Source organism: Rattus norvegicus, chromosome 2, assembly GCF_021556685.1.
Source record: "Rattus norvegicus strain SHRSP/BbbUtx chromosome 2, alternate assembly SHRSP_T2T, whole genome shotgun sequence".
In the NCBI taxonomy this organism is placed as follows: Eukaryota; Metazoa; Chordata; class Mammalia; order Rodentia; family Muridae; genus Rattus; species Rattus norvegicus.
Genome location: NC_141535.1, coordinates 34354277 through 34374818, shown reverse-complemented (window position 1 = coordinate 34374818; position 20542 = coordinate 34354277). Strand labels below are relative to the sequence as shown.

The following is a 20542-nucleotide window of genomic DNA, read 5'->3' as shown; positions in this document are numbered from 1 at the left end:
TCCCTTGCTTCTCAACCTTCGATACTCCGCTTCACTGAGTAGATTCTCACTTGTCCTCTTGCCATTCATTCTTGATACTTGACCTCGGTGGAAACAGTAGAGAATTCTTTTATCTAATACCACCACTGTGCACATGCAAAGGATGACACTTAATGCCTCATGCTTGTCACAGTTTTAATTCTTACATCTTCACTCCCCTGTGCAGCCAGAGTTGCCCGTCTGTCTATCCTTACTTTGGGCGGTATACTCATGTTTCTTAAGCGCAGCTAGGAAGGTGAGCACATGTTATGTGAGATAGGCTACTGATTTCAGCACTTGAATTATATCTGAACACTACCCGCCTTGGTCACACTCCCAGACTGATGACAAACTGGGCAGGTATCTCCCTACCTAATGAAATTCAGTCATCTTTCTGCTTCAAGTCTTGACATCACAGAATATAACTACTACTCCAAATATCTGAGGATCTGGTAATTTTAGAAGTATAAATACAGATAATGACACCGATGTCTCAAAATGGCCTAGCTATTTCAGAGAATAAAGGAATAAATCAATTATTCCAGATACATTATGCTCAGGAACAATCTATAATGGCATATGTGAGGCATGGCATACAGATGGTAAAGTTTTCTCATGTATGTAGACTTCAAAGGAACAGCTTTGGGAGTCATCATCATGAATACTATTTACCTCTTTGGACGCAAGTCTTCTTGTTGGCCTGGAGTTCACTAATGAGGTTGGGTGGTCATCCAACAAGGCTAGAGGGTAGAGGGTTCTTCTCTCTCCATCTACCTAGCTCTAGGTTGACAAGTACGTACTACTCCACTTGTTATTTTTCTTCAAATTTTAGGGACCAAACTCAGGTTCTCATGGTAGTAAAAGAAGTACTTTATCAATTGAGCTATCTCCCCAGCCTGTGTGTGTGTGTGTGTGTGTGTGTGTGTGTGTGTGTGTGTGTGTGTGTCTGTTCGATAGTTCACATTTTCTATATATTTTTTCTCAAATTCTTTTCTTTAAATTTTCTATTGGTTATTTTATTTATTTACATTTCATATGCTATCCCCTTTCCTGGTTTCCCCTCTGGAAATCCCTTATGTCAACTCCCCCTGCTTCTATGAGGGTGTTCCCCCACTCATCTACTTCTGCCAGCCCCGTCCTGGCATTCCCCTACACTGGGGGTTTGAGCCTTCACAGGACCAAGGGCTTCTCCTTCCACTGATGCCCAACAAGGCCATCCTCTCCTACATATGCAGCTGGAGCCATGGGTCCCTCCATGCGTATTCTTCAGTTGGTGGTTTAGTCCCTGGGAGCTCTGGAGGTGGGGGGATCTGTCATCAGAATCCAGTTCTCCCAACATTTTCCATATCCTAAACAGAACTAGAATCAGAGATCCACGCCTCTGGACATGGATAGAGAGCTGGTATGGGGTGGTTTGTCTGTGGGAGGGGTCAAGTGTCTTATGGTAGAGTCAGGAACTGAACTCAGTAATGCTGAGAGAGAGCTACTGGTATTAAATTGGCACTACACTTTGGTTCTTCTTTCTCATAGACATGCAGTATTGTCCTGTTTGCATTTCCTGTAGGTACTGTAACAAATGACCACAGACTTGATAGATAAAAATAGAGTACTTCCTTACAACCTCAAAGGCAATATACTCCCGCAATCAGCATTACAGAGTAGAAAACAGAGACAAGTTCTGGGGAACACCAATAGGGCTCATTTCTTCTGACTTCTGATGGCTTCAACATTTCTTGATTTATGGCTATATCAAGGTCAGCCTCTTTTAAATTCTTTCTTATGTGGCCTTCCATAGCCTTCTCCTCTGTGCCTTGTAAGTCTCCCTTTGCATCTTTTAAGTACCCAAGTATGATGACACATAGTGCCTCCCCTGTGATCCCAGATCTTTTCCTTACTGCTTATCGTGTTGTCCCTGTCTTTCAAATGTGTAAAGATTTTGTCATATTCAATGATATTCAAAGCTTCCAGAGATCTGGATCTGAGATTTGGAGATAGGACAAGTATTCAGCTTAATCATGGGGTTTATCAGGGAATATTCCTCTGGTCAAGCCCCCTAAAATTAAACTCTTATTCTAGAGAGATACTGGCTCAAATTAGAATCCTGAAAGTCAAGCCACCATTTAAACAGTACATAAAGGTTGCTTATATAGATGAAGACCTATATAGGTTTGACCATATAGTTAGCCCTAAAATGATTTGCTTGTTTGTCTTTTATTGTTCTGGAACATAATTTATATGTAGTTATTGCTGTGAATAGATGCAGGCATATTTATGAGGAACTAGGTTATAAAATGTTAGATTTAGCATACATTTTCTGAGGTGGGTTTTATCGTGCCTCCACCTTGCTTAGTATTTACATAGCTGGAAACCGTAAATGAGCATAGAGACCTTATTTACAAATCAACATTTTCCTGGAGTCCAAGGTAAAGATGGCACTGTTAAACTCTGTGATGATCTGCATGTTTAGTCTGTTAATTTCCGGAGTCACACAATGACTAGACTCTCATTGTCATGGGCCTCTAATGCCCTCCCTTGTCACAGCATGAGATACTTGAACCATGCTCGGAAATGTCCCCCTGGTCTAACCACACTGAGCTGTTCTGCTCACTGATGGGCTGAGTACAATCTTGGCACTGGGGAGGGGACTTTGAGAGTCCACAGATGGAGTTCTAATTGAACTCGAGATCAGAGAGAGGTCATTGCAGAAAGTATCAGATCTTTCTAGCTATCATCTGAGTGTACGCAAAGATTCGGTCTCTTCATTCTTATCCCAAACCAATAGTTGGTGTGTGACATATTCATTTCTAATGACCTAGATCGGTAGTTCTCAACCTTCCTAGGGTTATGACCATTAATACAGTCAACCTCATGGTGTGGTTGACCCCCCCAACCATAAAATTATTTTTGTTGCTATTTCATAACTGTAATAATTTTGCTACTGTTATGAATCATAATATAAGTATCTTTGTTTTTCAACGGCCTTAGGTAACCCCTGTGAAGGGGTTGCTTGACCCCGCAAAGGGGTCGTGACCCAGAGGTTGAGAAGCACTGGCCTAGAAAGTGTACTGGGGCTATCAGCATTGCCTGAGTATAAACTTGGGAAAACTTTGGGAGGAAAAAGCCTAATCGAGATTAGTGTCTGAAAACCTACAATGAACTGCAATGGAAAAGTCGTCTCCAGCAGGTTCCTGAGAATATTAGCCACCTCTCCCAGTCAGACGCAGCCAAGCCTTTAGGAAGTACATATTCTCCTTCATTAGAGTGTGTGAGGCTGCTTATAGAAATGGAAAACAATGCAGACTCCTCTCCACTGGGAATTAAATATATTGCTTGGAAATAATGAGTTATGAGGTCATTGAGGGCCTGCTTTATTCCTGCTTGTGGGGACATTTTAATTTGGGACAAAAAAATGACTAATGAATGGGACATTCTAATTCTGGTTGTGTTTTTCCCCCCATTTTAATGTCAACTTGACCACAGAAATGTTAATTTTTGTTTCTTCATTTCTTTTCAAGGTTCAGGAAGAGCAGTGTCACCAAAGGGGAAAATCTGGGACAGTGTCACCACAGGGGTAAAGCTGGGTAAAGCCTGCTGCCTCCACCCACCTCCCAGGAAACAAAGCTAGACACAGCAATGGGCTCCCCTGGCCTTGTTTCCAGAGCTCTGAGTGGAGTTCTTATACTCACCAACAGGGTACTCATAAAGCTATGTTTTTCATACCTCTTAGTAGTAGGAGACAGAGAAAACAATGTCCTTCAGAACCCAGAACATCCAAGAAAGCAGAGAGGCAGGAAAAGGAAAAATTTCCTCGGGAAACCTCCCAGTCAATAGACTTACATCTCATTCCCAAGGTCTCACCCACAGAATACAGGTCCAGACTCTAATCCTATCAGCATCCTCTCTCTTTAATGCACACATCATCTCTGTTACAGTTAGTAAACATCAGAACTGAGGTTAGAACCCAGAACATGTCATTCTTCAATCAGATGCCCCCAGTCAGTTGTTCTTAAACTTCAGTGTGCCCCAGCATCACCTGAAGGGCTTGTCAGACTGCTGAGCCTACCCCAGAATCTCCACCTCAGTGGGTCAGAGGTTCCCATTCTGAGAACTGACATCTAGTACTTCACTGGGATGGTCCGTGATCATACTCTGAAAAAGCTATTCCAAGAAGGCTTTCAAGTACAGGCTGCTATTTTATGGTTTCTGTCTCCTTTTCTACTTCTTGAGAGATACTGAAAAGAGAATCTGTGAACAATGGCTGGCATGCCCTGGAAAAGAAATAGGAGAAGGTAGGGTGCTGGAGGTATACTTTCAGTTCAAATAAAACTCCCTGTGGTAGCCTAGGACACCCATGTCCATGACATCCCTCATTAGGTTTGTGGTTTCTCCTTCGAAGTAAAAGCCTCTTTCATGTGGGCAGGAGTTGATCCTCCCTAATGGTTCTCTTCCCTAGAGCATCCTGCTTGGAGATCTTGTTGATACAATGGAGACTACTTTGCATTTCTATGTACATTGAAGAGCCCAGCCCCATCATTTGGATGCCACAATATATTTAGCTGTTGGTGTGTCAGCAAGTTGTACCCCTCTACGGATTCCTCTGCTAACCAGATTTTTTTCCATGACAGTCTTACTCCCAGCTCGTGTGTGTGTGTGTGTGTGTGTGTGTGTGTGTGTGTGTGTGTGTGTCCATGTCCCATTTTTCCCTTCCTCTGGACTTTTTGTTCACATTTTTCTTCTAACTTACTTAACCATTCACTGATTCCAGAGTGAGTGGATGCAATGCAGTCAAATGATGTGGAAATAGCTGTGCATCTTCTCCACAACGGACATGGATCTACCATCTACCATGGATCTTCCCACTCTCCTCTCAGTAGCTTTAACATCCTGTGCCACCCCACCCCACCCCCAATACCCATCACTCTCTCTCCCATCCTTCTGGGATTGTGAGGCCATTCACAATGGACTACAATTCTACCCAACAATGAGTCAAAGTTCTATACATTACCTGAGCCCCTTTCTAGATAAGGTTTTCATGTTTCCTTAGTTCTTATAGACATACTGTGGACAAAAGGTGATTTATGCTCGTACAAAAGCCCAGGAAAAGGTAAGAGTAGGACATAGAGATTGTATTTTTGTTGTTGTTTTGGAGACGATGGCTGTCCTGTAACTAACTCACTGTGTAGACCAGGTTGGCTTTGAACTTATAGAGCTCCACTTGCCTCCAATTCTCTACCTGTACTGAAAGATTTACAAGGGAGTTTTTCCTTAAGAATTTATGAAGTGAACATAATTGCTTTAAGTGGCCAAAAAAAGCATTTTTGGGGACATCAAGTTAGGGGTCCTGGCTATGCTTTACAAATGAGTGATTATAATTGCTCTTGAGAGTTTGGTTTTCCTGTGCTCATTTAATGATCAAAGAGGCCTAGGCTCAGAAGTGTGTGATTTTCCCAGGCTCAAGTTGAGCTAAGGTCAGAAGTCAAACTGCCATTCTTCTCCATCATGCTGACTTCTTAGATGGTGTGGTGAGTGAAGAACCAGGAAAGGGAAATCAAGGGCATAGCATGAACTATGTCAGAGGCGTTGGCATGGATTATACAGCCAGAATACTTCAAAATATTAACAACTAAAAGAAAAATCAATGGAGACAAATTTGAGAAGTGATGAGAGACACACTAAGAGAATTTCAAGGTGCACCCGAGCCCAACCTAAAAGCAGTTCAGCCAAGGACCACGGGCAGTACACACTCCCACATTAACACAGCGTTGAGGCCAAGACTATAGACAAGTGGAGATGTGGACAAACACAAGCGGAAGTTATGAATCCAATCCTGCTAAGGAGGAACTGGAAACGGCAGTGCAATTAAATAGTATAAATTTTACGAATGTGTAAGACAGCAAACTTCCAAAGGTATGGTTTGGTGTTGGGGGCAGGAGAAGCAAAAGAAAGGGAAAGGAAAAGACTAAGGGAGGAGGGAAGAGAAAGGGAGGGCAGAGATGAAGGGAAGAGACTTCTAATGCCTCCACAAAACAGGCACATAATTATTCTGATGTCTGTGACAACATTGATTTTATGCTAATAAGGGAGGCTGCAAACACAAAATACCTTGGTAACATCCTAAGTAAATTAGAGGTGAGTTAGCATGCTATCAGCCAGGGCTTCTCTTGTGAAAGGGACTATGTAAATTGAAAGGCTGAGCTCAACTTGATGCTTCCAGGTTGCTGCAAACAGCCTTTCTTGTCTGCTTTTCTCTGGTTCATTACCAACATAGAGCCTGAGAGATGGTGTCACAGTGCCCAGGCAATAAGTGGTGAGCTGTGGGGGCACATCTGCTATTCCTTGTATTATTGGCAGCAAATAATGTTAAGCAGGATTTGTACCATGTCTGAAAATGCCCCCCTACCTCAAACAATCTCTGCCTACTTGGTAACTGTTGTGCGGAGCCCAGAGCCAGGGCCAGGGCCCTCTCAGACCCAATTCTATGTAACTATATGAGGGACAATTGGGTAGTAATTGAGGTTAATTGTCACTGACAATAATGCACCATACGATCTTTTTACATCTGTTTGGTGAGATGGTTCGAGCATGGAGAGATGTTCCCAGGGGCACCACAGGGATGTGCCCTAACTGTTTATATGCTCCTTACATTGATGGGTTATGCACAAGCTAATGGGGCTAATTGTTATTGCTCTAGTGGAAGCCCCTGAAGTATATCCCCACCTCCTGCCTAAATGTCAAAGCCATTGTCTTCCCCTGCTTTGGTTATCCACACTTCTCGGTTCACGTTAAAAAAGAACAAAAGCTAACAAGTTCACGCAAGTGGAAGAGGTGGAGGTTGGCAGTCTTGACTGCTGCCACTCTCTGTTCAAGAAGCATTCTGTTTTTCAAACCATAGACTAAAATGACTTCAGAAAAAATAATCTGCCACATTCAGGCTTTGCAGTCTAGCTTCAGAGCCTTTTGCAAGCTGCAATTCATTAAATGCAATAATCGTTTGAGGCCAGTGGACCGACCTCTGCAAGGGAGAGAGGCCAAGCCCTCTCACCCCACCCTCTTTCTCTTTGTGTTCCCAACCAGACAGAGGAGGAGAGAGGGTGGAACACTGATGCTCCTGTGGTACAGCCATGGCCCTCAGCCCAGACCCACTTCTCCGGCTTCTCCCTGCCAGGGCTCCATGCTCCACTGAACTATTGGGAATAGGCTCTTCCTTCCTGGGGCCACGATTGTCTGCTTTTCACAGACAGACAGGCTGCTGCACTTTTATTTCCTTCAGATAAATGGTTTCCTAGCCACAGGGCCCAACCAGACCTGACATACATCCCGTGGGACAGATCTCTCCCTGCTTGGCCACTCCCAAGGCTGAGATCCAAGAGGTGTGTTTGGGTCTTTGTCACGATTGCCAAGTGTCCCGTAGTGTGAAAGTCCACTGTCCCAACATATACCCTAACTATCTCAGCAAGGCCAGCTTCCCATCCAACATTTCCATCCACCACTGCCAAATGAGTTTTTCCCTAGAGGGAGATCCTTGGTTTGGTTAATGGTGGTTGCAGGCCACTAAAGTGAGAGATATGTCTACTGAGGTCCCATGGGTCTTCTATAGTTTGGAGGCCATATATCTTTGGCCTTCTCTTGCTTCACATGGACCTTACCCAGACATTTACTTAAAAGAAAGGGAAAATGAGACACCCACAAGCCCCAACCATGGTATATTAAATTTCACAAGGCAATGCCGAATTAATTTTTATAGCTTTTTCTCTAGTTGCCTTTGCTCTCCTAAGTCTGCCTACTAGCCATTTCTAAAGAAAGGTTGCAGTGACATAATATCCCTTCAAAGCATCCATAATTCTTCTGTAAGAGGGCCAGTTTGGTCTACCTTCAAAACCACATCATTTTTAATGGTACTGAGAACTCTCAGGAGTTTTATCCACAGAGTAACCTCAAAGGCAAAAGTGTACATCAGAATTATCCAAGACCAGAATTCACGTGGGTGGAGCCCACCTAAATACCTTCTCTCAAGTTCTCCCCACGATATCTGCTCTCCCAGTGCTCCCGTACCTTCCAGGGATCGAGACTCTCTCTGCCTTACTTCAAGACCCAGCACACCACCCAGCTTTCTGGAGTCTCGGCCCAAAGGATCCTTCCTCTCTCTCAAATCTTAAAATGTTCAGAGTTCAAAAGTTCACACTGGAATGGCCAACCTCTTCATTTACAGAGTACAAATCAAGTCGCGTGTTTAAGCAAGATTTAGGTTGTAGAAGTCCTAGAAGTGGTTTACCTTTCTTGCTTGCCACCGTACATAAATGATTGCCATTATCAGGAAGGCCTGTAAATCACCAAATGGCATCATCTATTGGAGGGTTTGTCTCACTGCAGAAACAGCTGAGACGGCGGGGCCACAGTGTTCATAAAATCCATTCCAATCTCTATGCAGCAAGAGCCCTGCTTCTAACTCAGGATACACAATGCTTCCTTCCCTCTGAGGATCTCCAGGGTGGCTCAGAGAATGAGTTGTTCTGTGTTGGCATTCTGTCTAAGCTCCACCTCCACAGTTACCTGGCAACAGCCAGTTATACTCCGCCCCACAGTTACCTGGCAACAGCCAAGTATGCTTGTCACTATAAAAGGGCTGCTTGCCTCCTCCTCACTCTCTTGCTCTCTTGCTCTTGCCTTCTCCCCCTCTTCGCCTTTATCCCTTCTCTTCCCATCCCTCTCCCCCATCCCTCACCTGCTCATGGACAGCCTTTACTCCTCTCCTCTTCTACTCTTCTCTCATTAAACCTTTCCACGTGGAACCATGTTGGCCTGATGTGGGTATCCGGACACAAGCCAAGATTTCTACCTCAACATTAGTGACCCATACCCGCTGCCTGCCATGCATACCGCCTGAATTTGATCACCGTCAGCCCACCGCTGCATCTGCCAAGTCCGCGGCACCATTTGAAACCACCACCTGCTGGCTGCTGTGGGACTCAGGACTTTCCACCACGTGAGTTGCCGCTGCAGCTGGAGCACATGCAGACTTCTGTGTGAGCCGCTGCCCTCCATATTCACCACGTGGTGCCAGCTCTTGCCATATGGGTCACTTAGACAAGCCCTCACCAACCACACAGTTTCACTTTTCCTGCTACCAGACCGCTAAAACTCCCGCACAAACACTGGCAGATTGGTAGGTTTATTCCTCCAGTTGGCAAGGAGGTCCCTGATTTCCCCAGATAGGGCCTGGCCAGCCTTTATGGGATAAAGGGACCTCTTAGCTGGCATATGAGATAGGACCTTGATCCTTGGGCAGAGAATTCCTTGAAAGCCATTCCTCACTCCCCTCCCTCTCTGGGCTCTCTGGTCTGAGTTGGGACACTTTCTATTGGGTCCAGGACCCACCATGAATGGCCTCCAGAAGTCTAACAACTCAGACACCTGGCCTGGCAGAGTTCTGTTACTGAATTAATCCTCTGGGACACCAGTCTGGATAACTCAAGAACTTCCCCTAATGGGTAATTTGATGTCTTCGAATGTACCTCCAGATTCCCCATTGGGATGTCTTTTGGAGAATTTCAAAACTTTAAATCTAATGCCTCATCTGAGGACATCAAACTGATAGACCTTTGCAATAATGTCTGGATTCAGTACTCATTAGACAATGGTTCAAAATGGCCACATAATGGCTAGATTCCTCAATTTTATGGGGTTCCCATACTTTCTGCCAGCACTCTGGTAAATTGAAAAAAGTCCTTTATGTTCAAGCATTTATCTACCTTCTCTCTAACCCCTCTCTGTGTTTCACTTCCCATGGCATCCTGCTGAGGTAACCTGTGGCCCAGGTACTGGCTGGCAAGTTCAGCAGGCCTTTCCATCACTGAATTCCCTGCGTGCAGCCGCCTGCCAAGGACAGCATCCTCTTCAAGCACATGCTGGTGAGCGGTGGCCCACTCAAACTCTGCGTGTTTTCTTTATCTCAGAGCTTGACTTTCCATGATGTATATATGGTCCTCACTAATAATTTCCTTCCTGAGGAACGCCAGCGAGTTTGGGAGCAGGCGAGAACACATGCAGACGGGATCCATCAAACAGACGGAACATATCCAATTGGACCTGAGGCAGTACCTGACCAAGATCCCTGATGGAATTGAAATTTCACAGGTGGTCTCTTAGACACAGATAGATTCATAACCTGCCTCCTGGCTGGTCTTCACAGGGCAGCCTTAAAACCAGTGAATTTTGAAAAACTACAAGAGGTCATTTAGGAAAAACAGGAAAACTATCTCAATTTTTAGGATGCCTTACAGAGGCTTTATTGCAAGACACTAATCTAGACCCTGAAAACCTAGAAGGTAAGCAATTTCTGATAACCTATTTCTTTTCCCAAAGCCACCCTGACATAAAAGACAGACTTAAAAAGCTGGAGAGGAGGCCCCTAACTCCACAGACAGAAGTTTTGGCTCTGGCCTTTAAAGTGTAGCATGGGAGAGATGAGAAGGCTCTCAGACTAAAGTACCATCTGATGTCAAAGGCTGTCCAACCAGCCTCAGCCACTGCCCAGAACTCCTGGTCTTCTAAAGGCTAAGAATCACCAGGCTCCTGCTACAAATGTGATCAACAGATAACCCTCCAGTGGATCTCCTAGACCTGGCCATGGATGACTAGAGGGGTCTGAGTTCCCTGAACCCAACCACTGCCATCACCAGCAGGCAACCCTGGGTAATCATCATGGTATGTGGGCAGCCCATCTCCCTCCTCTTGGACACTGGGGCCACTTACTCAGTCCTAATGGAGTTTTGGTGATCCACTTCTCTCTCCCATTTCCCTATTGTCAGAGTAGGGGGCAACCTTACCTTCCTCACCAAACCCCACCACTTAGTTGCATTTTTAAGGGTGTACCTTTCACCCATTCCTTTTTGGTAGTGACCACATGCCCAGTCCCCTTATTGGGAAGGCATCTTCTAGCTAATTTGGGAGCCTCTATTTGGCTCTATCCATTTGCCTAAACCCACGCTCGCCTGCAGTCCCTCTGCTCCTAGCCAGCCAAACTAACACAGACCCCCCACGTCTGTTGCTAAGCAGTCTTTCCAAATAGGACCTGGAAACTGCTTTTGCAAACTGTTTTGGGACCTCCGGGACACGATCTGTATGAACGCTAGGTTCCCTAGACTGCAATAGAACCATAACCCTTGATACTCCATCTCTGCTCTATGGCCCTCAGGTATACGCTGGTACTCCTTTTCCCTGAACTAGAAGTAGACATTGACCCTTGGGCAAGTATTCCCTCAAAAGTGACTCTCAATCCCCTCCCCCTTCTGGGCTCTTGCAGCTGTAGAAACTCCCAGGCCTGGGTAGAGAAGCTTTCTGGTGAGTCTCGGACTCATCGTATGGCCTCTAGAGGGTCTTAGTGATGACTTAGACATCTAGCCTGGCAGAAATTTTGGGTGTCGAGATTTTTCTTGGATGCTGGTACAAATAATTCAATACCTCTCCCCATGGGTAAAACTCATTGTTTTCTAACTCACCTCTCTTAGCTATGAGGTACACACACCAGATGACCATACAACCCTCAGATCTAGCTAATGAACTTTCTCAGATAGAAAGCGGACTGGGTTCTTATACCTCTAACTCCGCCATTTTTAAAGAGTTTCAATATATTACATAATCTTAGTGCTTTGACTTTCCATGATTGGCTAAATGCTTCCTATTTCCTCTTCTTGCTAAACAACACTATATGATCCAACTGTAATCACAAATTCTTGTTCCTTCTGCTCCACAAAAAGCTTATCTTAAAGAATGTTCATGTTAACTCATGCTGCTATCTCTTTTGTAAACTTATAAGCTACAGGAAACCCGCTCAGACCTACCTCTCATGGACCAAATAGACTCCACCCAGATAAGTGCATCTGCCTAAAGTTCCCACTTACCACCTATTCCAAAGTGTGGGATTCCTCTGGGTTTCAAATGTACATCTAAGAAAAACATTTAATTTCTCCCAAATACACTTAATCTTATTCTCTACCTATAATAAATTTATATGTGTGTTTTAGATACTTCTTTTGGACCTGTTCCTCTAACGTATCCTAAGATGGTTCCACAGACGCTGGACAACAAGGAAGCAGTCAACTCTTTTTTTTTTTTTTTTTTTCGGAGCTGGGGACCGAACCCAGGGCCTTGCACTTGCTAGACAAGCGCTCTACCACTGAGCTAAATCCCCAACCCCGCAGTCAACTCTTAAGACTGGACAAACATCCCATACCCACTTTTCTAGGTTCCCTAGAGATATGTCGCCCCAAAGCAAGTAGGAAGTAGTCAGAGATCACAACCACCCTATTCTTCCTCCACAATTGCCTTTCTAATTTTTCTTTTTAATTAAACCAAAAAGAGGGAATGTTGGCATTCTGTCTAAGCTCCACCCCCACAATTATCTGGTGACAGCCTAGTATGCCTGGCACTATAAAAGGGGCTGCTTGCCCCCTCCTCACTTTCTTGCTCTCTTGTTCTTGTCCTCTTCCCCTTTGTCCCTTCTCTCCCCATTCCCCTTCTCCCTTCCCTCTACATGCTCATGTTTGGTCTTTACTCCTCTCCTTTTTCTCTCATTAAACCTTTGCATGTGGAACCATATTGGCCTGATGTGGTTTGTCTGGATGTGAGCCGAGATTTCTACCCCAACACTCACTGCCCAACTTCTTTATTCTTCACTACTCTACTGGGGTTGATAGGGAGTGGTGGGGCAGCTAGAGGGAGAACACTTACTTAGAATGGACAAGGTCCTGGGTTCAGTCCTCAGGACACACACACGTACACACAGACATGTCTACTCAGATTGCCAGAAGAGCCTCCATAATATATATCCATATTCATCATCACCATCATCACCACAATGTAGGAACACTTGTTGGCAACACCTGATGCTTAACTTCAAAGCTAAGGTAAGATTTGACTATAAAGAAGAAGTACAAATGACTCAGAATATATTTCTGTCCCATTAATACATTCAAATTTAAATAATTTCAAACTGTTTATTATGTACATATAGTGTATTTTAATCAAACCCACTTCTATTCCCTCTTCTCTACTACTTGCCCTATACCCCACCACTACTTTTCCCTCCTAACTTAATGTGTTTCTCTCTTCTCACTCAGTCCTTGCTGCCTGACCCAGAGTCTAATTAGTGCTACCTATAAATGCATGGATGTAGGACCATCTCCTTGGCATGAACAGTCATTCAAGGTCTGCCTCCTTGAAGAAAACTTAATATCGCTTCCCCAGCAGGCATCAATGGCTAATAGCTTCTCAGCTGGTTTGGGGCTTCATGTGTCCCTCCCCAGTGCATGCTGAGATCTTAGCTGGTTTGATCTTGTGCAGGTCTTGTGCATTGTAATCAGAGCCATGGTGGGTTCATGTATGCACCAGCCTTGTCATGTCCAGAAAATAGCATTTTAATCCAAATTACAATAGGACCAGTTCTAAGAGTGCAGAGGCCCCTCCTAATCGATTGAGAGAAAGTTGCTGATATGGTAAACATGGAAACTCAACAAACTCCACATTGATTAACTACTAATGTCTAATGCAGACAGTTAGTCAGGTTTGGTCAATTGTCCCAATGGTGATTTTAAAAGCAAACAGAAGCAATGAAGGGTCACATCTTAGAATGAACTGACATAGTTGCGTTTCCACCCATCTGGCACAATTCCTCACTCCTTGATCTCTGTGACTTTCAACCTTAAGATTATAGCTCAGCTATTTTTATGAAAATACTCTTCAATTTAGATTCATTTGGCATCTCCTCATGATTAAATCAGATTGTGCATATACACGGAAATGACAGATGTGATGTCTTTCATCTTAGCCAATAAGGCTCATCCATTTGTTTCGTATTGATGATACTGCTTTTAGATATATAATAATCTCAGAACCACATCAAAATGAACAAAGGGAAAAATGCACAAAGCAGAAAATATCAAGCATATACAAGAGTATATAAAGAACAAGAATACGGGAAAACTCAAATCTATTCATGACACATTGTAAGAAAAACAGGGAATACAGAGAAAAATTTGAAAACTATGATTGATAGGGACACACACACATGCTCACACACACCCTATGGATCCTACTCATAGGTAACCAGCATGCTTTAAGTAGCGTAAAAACAGTAATATACATTTCAGTTAACAAAATATTCAGCAGCAATAAACCCCCAAAAGATGTCATTTTAATAATACAGGCCTAAAAATTAAATTGCTAAGGGGACTATTCAGTGACACTTTTAAAATAACTCTTAGAGGAAAATAAAACCTCAAAACTGTGAGTAAAGAACAGTTAAGAGGGGCTGGAGAGATGACTCATTGGTTAAGTGCACTGACTGCTTTTCCAAAGGTTCTGAGTTCAATTCCCAGCAACCACGTGGTGGCTCACAGCCATCTGTAATGGGATCCAGTGCCCTCTTCTGGTGTGTCTGAAGTCAGCTAAGTATATTCATATAAATAAAAAATTAAATCTTTTTAAAAAAAGAAAAAGAACAGTTAAGAGAGTTGGGTGCACTGGCCCATCATCACAGCCATTGGGAGGAGAAGGTAGGAATATCAGTAGTTCTAGGCTAGCCTCACCTACAGAATAAGTTTGAGACCAATCTGAGCAGCACGAAACACTATTTCAAAAGCCTAACAAATGAAAATAATTAAAAAAAAAAAGAAAGAAACCCTCGAGACACCGCCCAGACCTGAAGGGACCAATCAACAGCTCTCTGAACCCAAATCCCATGGGAGGGAGAGCTAACCCTTCAGAGAGGCAGACACGCCTGGAAAGCCAGAAGAGCTACACTCTGCCCACATTTCTGACTCCAGAGGGAAACACCTAACCCCATCCAGGACCCCGGTGCACGGGGGCTCCGGGAAAAGGAGGCACAGGCCCTCCTGGTTGCCGCCCTCAGGGAGAGCTCAAAAGCAGCCCCCCATGAGCAAACGTGAGCTGTGGGACCACAGGTAAGACCAACTTTTCTGCTCCAACTGACCTGCCTGGTGGACTCAGGACACAGTCCCACAGGAACAGCTGAAGACCAGTAGGCAGGAAAGACTACAAGCCCAAAAGCAGAACACTCTGTTCCCACAACTGGTTGAAAGAAAACAGGAAAACAGGTCTACAGCACTCCTGACACACAGGCCTATAGGAAGGTCTAGCCACTGTCAGAAATAGCAGAACAAGGTAACACCAGAGACAACCTGATGGTGAGAGGCAAGTGCAGGAACCCAAGCAACAGAAACCAAGACTACATGGCAAACACTACATGGCACCAAAGCAAACACTGAATATCCAAACACACCAGACAAGCAAGATCTAGATTTAAAATCACATTTGATCATGATGCTGGAGGACTTCAAGAAAGGTATGAAGAACTCCCTTAGAGAAACGCAAGAAAACATAAACAAGTAGAAACCTATAGAGAGGATCACAAAAATCCCTGAAAGAATTCCAGGAAAACACAATCAAACAGTTGAAGGAATTAAAAATGGAAATAGAAGCAATCAAGAAAGCACAAATGGAAACAACCCTGGATATAGAAAACCAAAGGAAGAGACAAGGAGCCGCAGATACAAGCATCACTAACAGAATACAAGAGATAGAAGAGAGAATCTCAGGAGCAGAAGATTCCATAGACATCATCGATACAACTGTCAAAGATAATGTAAAACAGAAAACCCTACTGGTCCAAAACATACAGGAAATCCAGGACTCAATGAGACAATCAAACCTAAGGATAATAGGTATAGAAGAGAGTGAAGACTCCCAGCTCAAAGGATCAGTAAATATCTTCAACAAAATCATAGAAGAAAACTTCTCTAACCTAAAGAAAGAGATGCCCATAAACATACAAGAAGCCTACAGAACTCCAAATAGATTGGACCAGAAAAGAAACACCTTCCCTCACATAATAGTCAAAACACCAAACGCACAAAATAAAGAAAGAATATTAAAAGCAGTAAGGGAAAAAGGTCAAGTAACATATAAAGGCAGAACATCAGAATCACACCAGACTTCTCACCGGAGACTATGAAAACCAGAAGATCCTGGACAGATGTCATACAGACCCTAAGAGAACACAAATGCCAGTCCAGGTTACTGTATCCTTCAAAACTCTCAATTAACATAGATGGAGAAACCAAGATATTCCATGACAAAACCAAATTTACACAATATATTTCTACTAAGCCAGCCCTACAAAGGATAATAAATGGTAAAACCCAACATAAGGAGGCAAGCTACACCCTAGAAAAAGCAAGAAACTAATCATCTTGGCAACAAAACAAAGAGAAGAAAAGCACACAAACATAACCTCACATCCAAATATGAATATAACAGGAAGCAATAATCACTATTCCTTAATATCTCTCAACATCAATGGTCTCAGCTCCCCAATAAAAAGACATAGATTAAGAAACTGGATACACAATGAGGACCCTGCATTCTGCTGCCTACAGGAAACACACCTCAGAGACAAAGACAGACACTACCTCAGAGTGAAAGGCTGGAAAACAATTTTCCAAGCAAATGGTCGGAAGAAGCAAGATGGAGTAGCCATTCTAGCATCGAATAAAATTGATTTTCAACTAAAAGTCATCAAAAAAGATAAGGAAGGACACTTCATATTCATCAAAGGAAAAATCCACCAAGATGAACTCTCAATCCTAAATATCTATGCCCCAAATACAAGGGCACCTACATATGTAAAAGAAACCTTAATAAAGCTCAAAACACACATTGCACCTCACACAATAATAGTGGGAGATTTCAACACCCCACTCTCATCAATGGACAGATCATGGAAACAGAAATTAAACAGAGACGTAGACAGACTAAGAGAAGTCATGAGCCAAATGGACTTAACGGATATTTATAGAACATTCTATCCTAAAACAAAAGGATATACCTTCTTCTCACCACCTCATGGTATTTTCTCCAAAATTGACCATATAATAGGTCATAAAATAGGCCTCAACAGATACAGAAAGATAGAAATAATCCCATGGGTCCATCAGACCACCACGGGCTAAAGCTGGTCTTCAATAACAATAAGGGAAGAATGCCCACATTCACATGGAAATTGAACAATGCTCTACTCAATGATAACCTGGTCAAGGAAGAAATAAAGAAAGAAATTAAAAACTTCTTAGAATTTAATGAAAATGAAGGTACAACATACCCAAACTTATGGGACACAATGAAAGCTGTGCTAAGAGGAAAACTCATAGCGCTGAGTGCCTGCAGAAAGAAACAGGAAAGAGCATATGTCAGCAGCTTGACAGCACACCTAAAAGCTCTAGAACAAAAAGAAGCAAATACACCCAGGAGGAGTAGAAGGCAGGAAATAATCAAACTCAGAGCTGAAATCAACCAAGTAGAAACAAAAAGGACCATAGAAAGAATTAACAGAACCAAAAGTTGGTTCTTTGAGAAAATAAACAAGATAGATAAACCCTTAACCAGACTAATGAGAGGACACAGAGAGTGTGTCCAAATTAACAAAATCAGAAATGAAAAGGGAGACATAACTACAGATTCAGAGGAAATTCAAAAAATCATCAGACCCTACTACAAAAGCCTATATCCAACAAAACTTGAAAATCTGCAGGAAATGGACAATTTCCTAGACAGATACCAGGTACCGAAGTTAAATCAGGAACAGATAAACCATTTAAACAACCCCATAACTCCTAACGAAATGGAAGCAGTCATTAAAGGTCTCCCAACCAAAAAGAGCCCAGGTCCAGATGGGTTTAGTGCAGAATTCTATCAGACCTTCATAGAAGACCTCATACCAATACTATCCAAACTATTCTACAAAATTGAAACAGATGGAGCACTACTGAAACTGAGAAGGGGAATAACAATCGAAATGCAAATAAGAAATACTCAAGTTAATAAAGATTAAAAAAAACTCTGGAGAATTAATTATGAGAACAGTGTGGAATCAATGCGATAGTTAAAAGTATATTTCTTTTTTTAAAAAAAGATTTATTTTTACTTCTTTTGGTACACATTTGTGTCTGAGTGCATATATGTACACAAATTGTTTGGGAAATCATGGAGGTCCGAGGGGGATGATACTGAACTGCAACTGGAGTTGCATGCATGGTAAGTTGCTCAGGGTGGATGCTGAGAACTGAACTCACATTCTTACCTACTTGCAAGAGAAGCACGCATCTTAATTCCAGTCCCTAGCTAGCAACACATTTCTAGCATTGTTTAATAGAGTAGGAAATAAATAATATATGAAGACTTCACGGAAGGGCTAGAGAAAGCAGAAAAAAATATAGAGAAGGGATTCATTAGAAAAAAAAAGCCAAAACTGGAAGAGAAAGCAAGAAGCATATAAATAAATATGAAGGCAACATAGATTTATCACCATGAAAGCCATGCGGCTTTGCTTTAGAAAAGTATAGACAAGTAGAATCAAATAGAAATTACCTATATAAAGGTCATTGATATGTAAAGATGCCATGTACCAAGGAAGTTGCATTTTGAGTCAATGCGAGATGGTTTATCGTTCAGTAAATTATACTGGGTAATAGGTCAGCTTCTTGGGGAGGGGGAGGAAAGCATTACTCTACCCCACATATCACCAAAATACAGATAGACGAAGGGACTGCTTAATAGTCAAAATGCTACTTCTAAATAACAGGGGAAATAGACATTACATTCTGTATAGAAACAATCTTAAGAGCATCAAGCACAGACATTCCCCCAAAGGGAAAAAAAAGCCTAATATACTGATTATAGGGCAGCAAATGTTATAAATCCAAAGTACAGAGGAGGGCACGCTATGATAGTGTTTACTTTATGTAAGGATGGAGAAGAGATCTCGGTTCACCAAACATCTGACGGAGCAGTTAAAGCAAGACCATGCTCATGAGTAATGTTTATCTATATATTTAATCAAAACTAAATAAAAACAGCACTATGTTAAACAAAAACTTTACAATTCTCATCTCAACCGAAATTGCTCCATATGAAGTCTACTCGGAGTTAGGATTCATGCAGAATGATGCACTGTTCACTCTCCTGTCAGAAATGAAATTTAGAAATAAGAAAGTAAGTATTAAAATGCAATGTGAATATTCCAGTCCAGTAATGTACTCTAAGGATATAATTATGAAGGTGAGCAAAGGCTTACATGTAAAATATATAATTGGGAAAAAAATAAATGCGACCTAAACATCCAACAATAGGAGTCTGATTGAGGAAATTATAGGATGCAAAACAGATGAAATTATATTCAGCTATTAAAATAATTTTGCTTAAAATATATAGTGCTGAGTGGAAAAGGCAAAATATAATAGAATTATTCTTTTAGCTAAAATTACACATGCAAACACAGATACTATACATATGATACATATAAAAGTTACTAAACTGTTAACATAGTAGTAGCAGCTGTAACTATTTGGAAAGTATTTGTTTTTCCACTGAAAATAGTTGTTTTCTATGTCTTAAAGTCTATAGTGTACACAGATGTTTTTATAATCAGGGAAAGTACATTAAGCAACACAATGATATGAACCCTGTATGTAGGTTGCTTCACCTACATTTGTTGGTAATCAGTTTGGCTCACAGGCCAAAATCAAGTCTACTAGACATCTTTCTTCTTACTTTGTCCCTATGTATCCACTCCACCAGACCCCATGTCCCCAGAGTAGACAACCTGAAAGACCTTGTATGTGAGCAGCTCTGTTTTGGAGGCTCTTTATGGGATCAGAGTCTCTAGGACAAAGCCCCATCAGGCCTTGCGGTTGACAGCAGCCCACATTCTTCTCCCTAGAGCCCATCAGCAGCCTACCTCCCAGAGGGCTTTGTCCATACATGTCTCTCTGAGCCACAGCCAACACCAAGACAATGGGATCATCGAAGTGTCTATGGAAAGTTAGCCAAGCCAAGAACCCAGCATGGTCAGAACAAAGTGTCTGGGTCGTGGTGCACAGGACTGCCTGTGGTGGCTGCTCACCCCATGCCCAGACCTAACAACAGTCACACAGATCAACATGACTAACCAGAGCATCCGAGGCCATCCTGGGATTTAAGTTTTCACACCAAGGCAATAGTTTTGTGGCCATAGTAAAAGTTAGGTTTACAGACAAAGCTAAAAAGACACCGACGCTGTGCTGTCCACCCCACAACCCTACACTTCCCTACCCTACCCCACCCTATCCTACCCTAGCACATGGCCTGTACTATCCTGTCTTCTCTGGATTTCTGGTGGGACAGATGATATGAAAAATTGGTAGAGTGGATTCTACCCTACAAACCATTGTGACTTTTGCTTTTAAGTATCTTTTCAATTGGCAGCTGTCGTCTAATCTCCAAGGCTTAACTCAGAGCCATTCATACGCATGGTTGATGCCTTCTCTCCATGGAGGGCACATGAGAAACAAAATGGAAGGCAGATGCATTGTAAAAAAGGGGGTTCAGCAATGCAGGTATTGTTTGACATCTTCTAGGAGCAATGGCAGAGCTCTGGGCTGTAGGATGCAGAGAGGAAAGGATTTGTAAGCAG

At 42.6% G+C, this 20542-nt stretch overlaps 2 long non-coding RNA genes across 2 annotated transcripts in view; both read right to left on the bottom strand.

Annotated features, from left to right (window-relative positions):
• LOC134485829 (uncharacterized) overlaps positions 1-20542 on the bottom strand; it is a 167753-nt gene that overhangs the window by 12579 nt on the left and 134632 nt on the right. The gene's annotated exons all lie outside the window — the stretch shown is intronic.
• Positions 3903-4950, bottom strand: LOC147996029 (uncharacterized). The gene is made up of 2 exons (XR_015673834.1): positions 4763-4950; positions 3903-4286 (listed from the first exon to the last, which is right to left on the bottom strand). It is a non-coding gene; the product is annotated as an uncharacterized LOC147996029 (long non-coding RNA).